Genomic DNA, 7789 nt, shown 5'->3' on the forward strand with positions numbered 1-7789 from the left:
CACATGATCCAAATCAACTAAACCATAACCGATCATCACGTGAAATGGAGTAGTTTTCAATGGTGAACATCACTATGTTGATCATATCTACTATATGATTCATGCTCGACCTTTCGGTCTCAGTGTTCCGAGGCCATATCTGCATATGCTAGGCTCGTCAAGTTTAACCTGAGTATTCTGCGTGTGCAAAACTGGCTTGCACCCGTTGTAGATGGACGTAGAGCTTATCACACCCAATCATCACGTGGTGTCTGGGCACGACAAACTTTGGCAACGGTGCATACTCAGGGAGAACACTTTTATCTTGAAATTTAGTGAGAGATCATCTTATAATGCTACCGTCAATCAAAGCAAAATAAGATGCATAAAAGATAAACATCACATGCAATCAAAATATGTGACATGATATGGCCATCATCATCTTGTGCCTTTGATCTCCATCTCCAAAGAATCGTCATGATCTCCATTGTCACCGGCATGACACCATGATCTCCATCATCTTGATCTATACCAATGTGTCGTCACATGGTCGTCTCGCCAACTATTACTCTTGCAACTATTGCTATCGCATAGCGATAAAGTAAAGCAATTATTTGGCACTTGCATCTTATGCAATAAGGAGACAACCATAAGGCTTCTGCCAATTGCCAATAACTTCACAAAACATGATCTTCTCATACAACAACTTATATCTCATCACATCTTGACCATATCACATCACAACATGCCCTGCAAAAACTAGTTAGACGTCCTCTACTTTGTTGTTGCAAGTTTTACGTGGCTGCTACGGGCTAAGAAAGAATCGTTCTTACCTACGCATGAAAACCACAATGATAGTTCGTCAAGTTAGTGATGTTTTAACCTTCTCAAGGATCGGGCGTAGCCACACTCGGTTCAACTAAAGTTGGAGAAACTGACACCAGCCAACCACCTGTGTGCGAAGCACGTCGGTAGAACCAGTCTCGCGTAAGCGTACCCATAATGTCGGTCTGGGCCGCTTCATCCAACAATACCGCCGAACCAAAGTATGACATGCTGGTAAGCAGTATGACTTGTATCACCCACAACTCACTTGTGTTCTACTCGTGCATATAACATCTACGCATAAAACCAGACTCTGATACCATAGTTGGGGAACGTAGTAATTTCAAAAAAAATCCTACGCACACACAGGATCATGGTGATGCATAGCAACGAGATGGGAGAGTGTGTCCACGTACCCTCATAGACCGAAAGCGGAAGCGTTAGCACAACGCGGTTGATGTAGTCGTACGTCTTCACGATTCGACCGATCAAGTACCAAACGCACGATACCTCCGAGTTCTGCACACGTTCAACTCGATGACGTCCCTCGATCTCCGATCCAGCCGAGCTTTGAGGGAGAGTTCCGTCAGCACGACGGTGTGGTGACAATGATGATGTTCTACCGACGCAGGGCTTCTCCTAAGCACTGCTACGATATGACCGAGGTGGATTATGGTGGAGGGGGGCACCGCACATGGCTAAGAGATCCAAGGGATCAATTGTTGTGTCTCTGGGGTGCCCCTGCCCCCGTATATAAAGGAGCAAGGGGGGAGGTGCGGCCGGCCAGGAGGAGGCGCGCCAGGAGGAGTCCTACTCCCACCGGGAGTAGGACTCCCTCCCTTCCTTGTTGGATTAGGAGAAGGGGGGAAAGAGGAGGGAGAGAGGAAGGAAAGGGGGAGGGCGCCACCCCCTCTCCTTGTCCTATTCGGACTAGAGGGGGAGGGGCGCACGACCCTGCCCTAGCCACCTCTCCTCTTCTCCACTAAGGCCCACTATGGCCCATTAAGCCCCCGGGGGGTTCCGGTAACCCCTTGGTACTCCGGTAAAATCCCGATTTCACCCAGAACATTTCCGATATCCAAATATAGGCTTCCAATATATCAATCTTCATGTCTCGACTATTTCGAGACTCCTCATCATGTCCGTGATCACATCCGGGACTCCGAACAACCTTTGGTACATCAAAACTCATAAACTCATAATATAACCGTCATTGAACTTTAAGCGTGCGGACCCTACGGGTTCGAGAACTATGTAGACATGACCGAGACACGTCTCCGGTCAATAACCAATAGCAAAACCTGGATGCTCATATTGGCTCCTACATGTTCTACGAAGATCTTTATCGGTCAAACCGCATAACAACATTCGTTGTTCCTTTTGTCATCGGTATGTTACTTGCCCGAGATTCGATCGTCGGTATCTCAATACCTAGTTCAATCTCGTTACTGGCAAGTCTCTTTACTCGTTCCATAACACATCATTCCACAACGAACTCATTAGTTGCAATCCTTGCAAGGCTTAAGTGATGTGTATTACCGAGTGGGCCCAGAGATACCTCTGCGACAATCGGAGTGACAAATCCTAATCTCGAAATACGCCAACCCAACAAGTACCTTTGGAGACACCTATAGAGCACCTTTATAATCACCCAGTTACGTTGTGACGTTTGGTAGCACACAAAGTGTTCCTCCGGTAAACGGGAGTTGCATAATCTCATAGTCATAGGAACATGTATAAGTCATGAAGAAAGCAATAGCAACAAACTAAACGATCAAGTGCTAAGCTAATGAAATGGGTCAAGTCAATCACATCATTCTCCTAATGATGTGATCCTGTTAATCAAATGACAACTCTTTGTCTATGGCTAGGAAACATAAAAATCTTTGATCAACGAGCTAGTCAAGTAGAGGCATACTAGTGACACTCTGTTTGTCTATGTTTTCACACATGTATCATGTTTCCGGTTAATACAATTATAGCATGAATAATAAACATTTATCATGATATAAGGAAATAAATAATAACTTTATTATTGCCTCTAGGGCATATTTCCTTCACCGCCCCCTCCAATTTATACCAGGAGAAGGCCAACCAGCACCCCCACGATCACAGGTAATGATGGTCTTCCTTGCATGTCGCAGGGAGTTGTCACGTCGGGCAGTTGCCGAGGCAGCGTGGGGAAGCGGAGACGCCCACATCCAATCAACTGCCACAGGTGAACCGAAGCCACATGCTATTGGGGCCCGTGGCGCTCCGCACTTGACCCTTGGCTTCGCCTCGAAGCCAAGCCCAAGCGCGCCTTGGGCCCGGGGGCTACTGTCGGTGTTCTGGGAACGGGGGTCCCCAGACTTGCCTGTCTGTGGCCCACGGCGTGGCTTTGCTGGCAGGACTATACGACCCATCTTCATCAACAAGGAATCAAGACCCTCGCGAGGGTGCCAAGCCTCGCGAGGCGGACGACACAAGACCTCCTTAGGAGCGGCCTCGCCAGGCTGGCTCGTGAGGGCCGGACAGTTCAAGGTCGGGCAAACCTCGCGAGGTTCTCTTGACGTGAGCCGTGACGATTGAGAACAAGCGGGCGCCAGGCGGGCGCCAGCGTGCGCAGCGTCCTTGTTTCCTCTTTAGTGCTAAGGGGGCAAGCTCATGTGCGGAGTACCAAGGCATCAAGCAAAAGTTTCCATATTGGTGCAATGAGAACAAGACCAGAAGGACGGCAAGACGGAGGTCACCATGGAGCCCAGGACGGCGTCACCACCAGAACCTTTGGCAGGCGAAGACCGCCTTTTGTCAGGATAGCTTGTACTAATTGTCCCCTTTCAAAATTGGCTGTTGTTGGCTCCCTTCCCGCTCAATATTTGGGGAGAGGACCAGGGCCTCTATAAATAGGACTAGCCACCACCATAGGCGGGGGACGAAGGATCAAGTTCATCCTCAGCCACACAAGTGCACGAAGCACAAGAACACCTCAAACCCAGGAGGCTGTTCTTCCCCTTGTACTATTCGTCCTCAGCCCAAGAGGCAATCCACCACCACCACACTAGAGTAGGGTATTACACCACAACGGTGGCCCGAACCAGTATAAATCTTGTGTCCTTTGTGTTGCGAGTTCGTCGAGTTAGTTCGTGAGATCTAGGCTAAGTAGGACGCGAATCGATAGGGGGGGGGGAGATCTCCGCGCGCACCCCAGTGTTCGAACCTTAAGGGTTTTGCCAGATCCCGTGATCCAACAACTGGCTCCACAATCTCAGTCCTGCATCTTTCCTGATATGCATGTCCTCAACCACAGAGTGAGCATCATTGTGGTCTGGAATCTTGGGTTTCAGTTTTCATAGCACAAGGGCTTCATCCTCTTCTTCAGCTTCAGGCACTGGGGCCTTGTTATTTTCTTCTGCAGGAATGTTTCTGGTGCTTCTCTTGGGCTTAGACTTCTGAGCTTGAGCTATTGCTTTGGGAGCAGTTTTGGGCTTTGATGTGGAAGCCCCTGACTTGATTGCATGTCCCATAAGCTTTTGGGACTTTGGTGCTTGTGCAGCATCCTCTTCCCCTTCTTCTGCTGGATCTTTAAACATGGATGATCTCCCAAGGACTCTGGCAGTGGTTTTCTTGACCCTCTCCTTCCTCTTCTTTCCATCTCCAGCCTCTTTGGGTTCAAGAGTGAACTCCATAGTTTCTTGAGTGGAGACTCTGGCCTTAGACATAGGAATCATTTTTGCTGGTGCCTTCTTGTTCTAGCCTGGCTTTGTTGTTGCAGTTGTGCCATACTCTTTCTTCAAGACTTTCTTCTTTGAGCTGACTTCTTCTTCTACAGTCACATAATCCTCACCCTCAGAATCTGAGGTTCTCTTCTTCCTTGACGTGGTGCCTGCCTTGGGCAAGTTACTAGGTGCGCTCCTGCTGCCCTCATCATAGCTTCTTGAGGGATCAGAACCCTCACTCAATTGCAACCGTTCTTTAGATCTGTTCTGACTGTCACTCTAGTCAGACATCTTGGCAATCTCACTGACAACAAACCCTGTGAATAGATGTAGATGAGGTGGAATAGATGAGCATCACAAAGTGCAGAGTTTTTGCAAAACAGATGACTCAAAAACTTAGTTTTAGTTCTCCACAGAAAGCATTTTGGAGCTATCGATTTGTTAGACTCGGTGATACCGAAGCAATTTTGGAACCTAAACAAGTGAACTCGGTCAGACCGAGTCACAATTCGGTGGCACCGAGACTGCTAGGGTTTCACAGAGAATCGATCTCGGTCACACCGATTTGCAATTTTTGGTCAGACTGAAAACGCATGTGCAATGGCCCAAGCCAAATCGGTGAGAACGATTTCTACAACTCGGTTGGTCCGAGATGAGTTCGGCGGAAACCTAACCCTAAATTTCTGAATCAAATCTACTCTAAAGGATGTTTTCTCTGGATAGAGTATTCTCATACGTGGTAAAGATCATGGCAAAGCAATGTGCTATGAATCGGAGTAAGGAAATAGCACAAAGAGTCGAACCCATACCCTGGTTCGGCGGGAGTTCGCTACGACGGGGCAGATTTCTGTTGACAGCGATGGAAACCAGTGGCGGGAGGTCGCTGGCGGCAAGGAGACGATCCAGAGACCCGAGCAGGCAGAGCAAGACACGCGCGGGCTGAGAGGTTTTGAAGAAATTTCCAAAATCTCACCGGTGGATTTATATATCCCGACCCTGTCGGTGTGACCGAGTGGAACAACTCGGTGGCACCGAGATGCAGAATCGCAAGCAGTTACTACAACTTGGTGTGACCGAAAAGTTCAAATCAGTTGCACCGAGATTGAAAATCTAGATCAACTTAGTGAACTCGGTGTGACCAAACTAGATGAATCGGTCATACCTAAATGCATAAAGAGGTTTTGGAAGTTTAAGTCTATGACGAGTCAGGGACTCCGAGTGCTCGTCACACAGAGTGGTTCGAATCTGACTTGAGCAAACTTTGTGGTGTAGCATGAATAGAGTTTGAGACGAGAAAAGCATAGATAGCTAGAGGAGGTTCTTAGGCATTCTTGTCCATCCACTTGGCAAAGGAGAAAACGCCAAACAATCAAAACAACAAGTGGATGTCCTCGAATGGGTAAAATATGCAATCAACATGCTCACACAATGAAATGGCAAATTGAAATATGTGTCAAAGCATGCACAAACACTCTAGCATCTATAAAGCAATTGGCGATGACTAGGTCATCTATATATGAGTATATTGACTGAGGAGTCAAATGAGAACATTTGGTCGTAGGTCATACTCATCGTTTAAGCACAACTGGGGTTACCACGTTTACATAATGCATTGTTGTGTTCACACCATTAGAGTTGCTTTAGCTCAATTGGTTAGAGTAAAGCTCCCCCTAGATGTGATATCCCTCCTAAGAGGGATGAACTAACCTTGGGTTATGTCGATGATGACTTCATGTAGGTGTTGAAGATGTAGATGCTCAATGTTGATGTAGATCATTCGGAGCAATCCATTGGAGTGAGTTGCACTTTCAATACCTACACGGGTTAGTCCCACAAGGAACAAACAAGGATATCCATAGACATAGAGTGATGTTCACACAAGATGATGTCCATGAAAGCATTAGGTTACCTTGTCCCTTGTCTTACCAACAAGAGGGTTTGTGACTCCTAGAACTAGTGCAAGATGTGGAAGTTGTTTGCACATGTCCTTGCCAAAAGATATGAGTGAGGTATGTTGGCGGAGTCACCCTCAAGAATTCTCTAGTTCTTCTTCTTCGGGAACCACATCATCTTGACGGGAATCCTTGGAGTTGTAGTCATACTTGATGTAGTAGAACTTGATGTAGTCTTGGAAACCCACTTGACCAAGGCCTTGGGAGCTTCTTAAAATGCATCAATCTCCTCTTGAAGCTTGTCCTTGCCTTTTAGCTTGTGGTCTTGTTGTGGAAGATCATCTTGAGCTTGTGTCCCTTGAAAAGAAGTAGGATCATACTTCTCTTGTTGAGGAACAAACTTCGTCTTGGGGTATTGATCTTGTTCCCACTCAACTCCATTGGCATTGAACTTCCATTCAAAACCAACACCTTGATTATTCCGATGTCTTCCTTGCTTGTGTACAATTTCCTCAAATTGCTTACTTCCGGCAAGGCTCTTGTAAACACCTTTCTCTATAATTCCCTTCAATAAGCTATTTAATTGCTCAAGTGTAACTTGGCTAACAGAATCATTAGTGGAATCAAGAGAACTACTAGAAGCAACAACATTGGATTTAGCATGATTATTGTTACTACTAGATGAATAATCTTTCTTACGTTTGTTGCTAGATTTAACGTGTGGCATGTAAGTAGACAAGAGTAAATGCTTGGCGATGTAAGAAGAACTTTTCTTGCGAAGATCATCATTGATTGCATTTAATAACCCATGCTCTTGCTCAAGGTTGAGCTTTTCAAAGTGTAACTTTTCACAAGTCTTTAAAAGCTCTTGATGATTTTCCAAGGTAGTTTCATGAGCTAACTTAAGAGTGTTTAGTTCTTTTCTTAGACGATCAATCTCCTTCTTATCATCATCATTCGTTTTATCTTGATTATCATGATTAATAGCAAGTTCATCATAGTTTTCATCACTAGAATTGTCAACAAGTAAATCATCATCACCTAGCAAATCATATTCATCAATATTGAAATCAACATACTCGGGTGTGATACCTTTGGGCCTTTAGCCATGAAGCATCTTACAATTCCTTCATTTGGTGACTCAAGTATGTCGTTGGAGTTGGTTGACATAAGTGCTAGACCGGCAACACCTTCATCTTGAGTATATTCGGAGTCAGAGTGATAACTTCTCTCGGAGTGATTGTCGGAGTCGGAGCCGGATACCCATTCACCAACATGAGCTTGATGTCTTCGTTTTGTGTAGCTTCTTGATGATTTGTCCTTCCTTCCCGAATCCTTGCTTCTCCGTGATGTTCTTCGTTCATAACGGTCAACTCTACTCTTTCTCTCTCTTGG

The sequence above is a fragment of the Triticum aestivum genome, chromosome 3A (genome assembly GCF_018294505.1).
Source record: "Triticum aestivum cultivar Chinese Spring chromosome 3A, IWGSC CS RefSeq v2.1, whole genome shotgun sequence".
NCBI lineage: Eukaryota > Viridiplantae > Streptophyta > Magnoliopsida > Poales > Poaceae > Triticum > Triticum aestivum.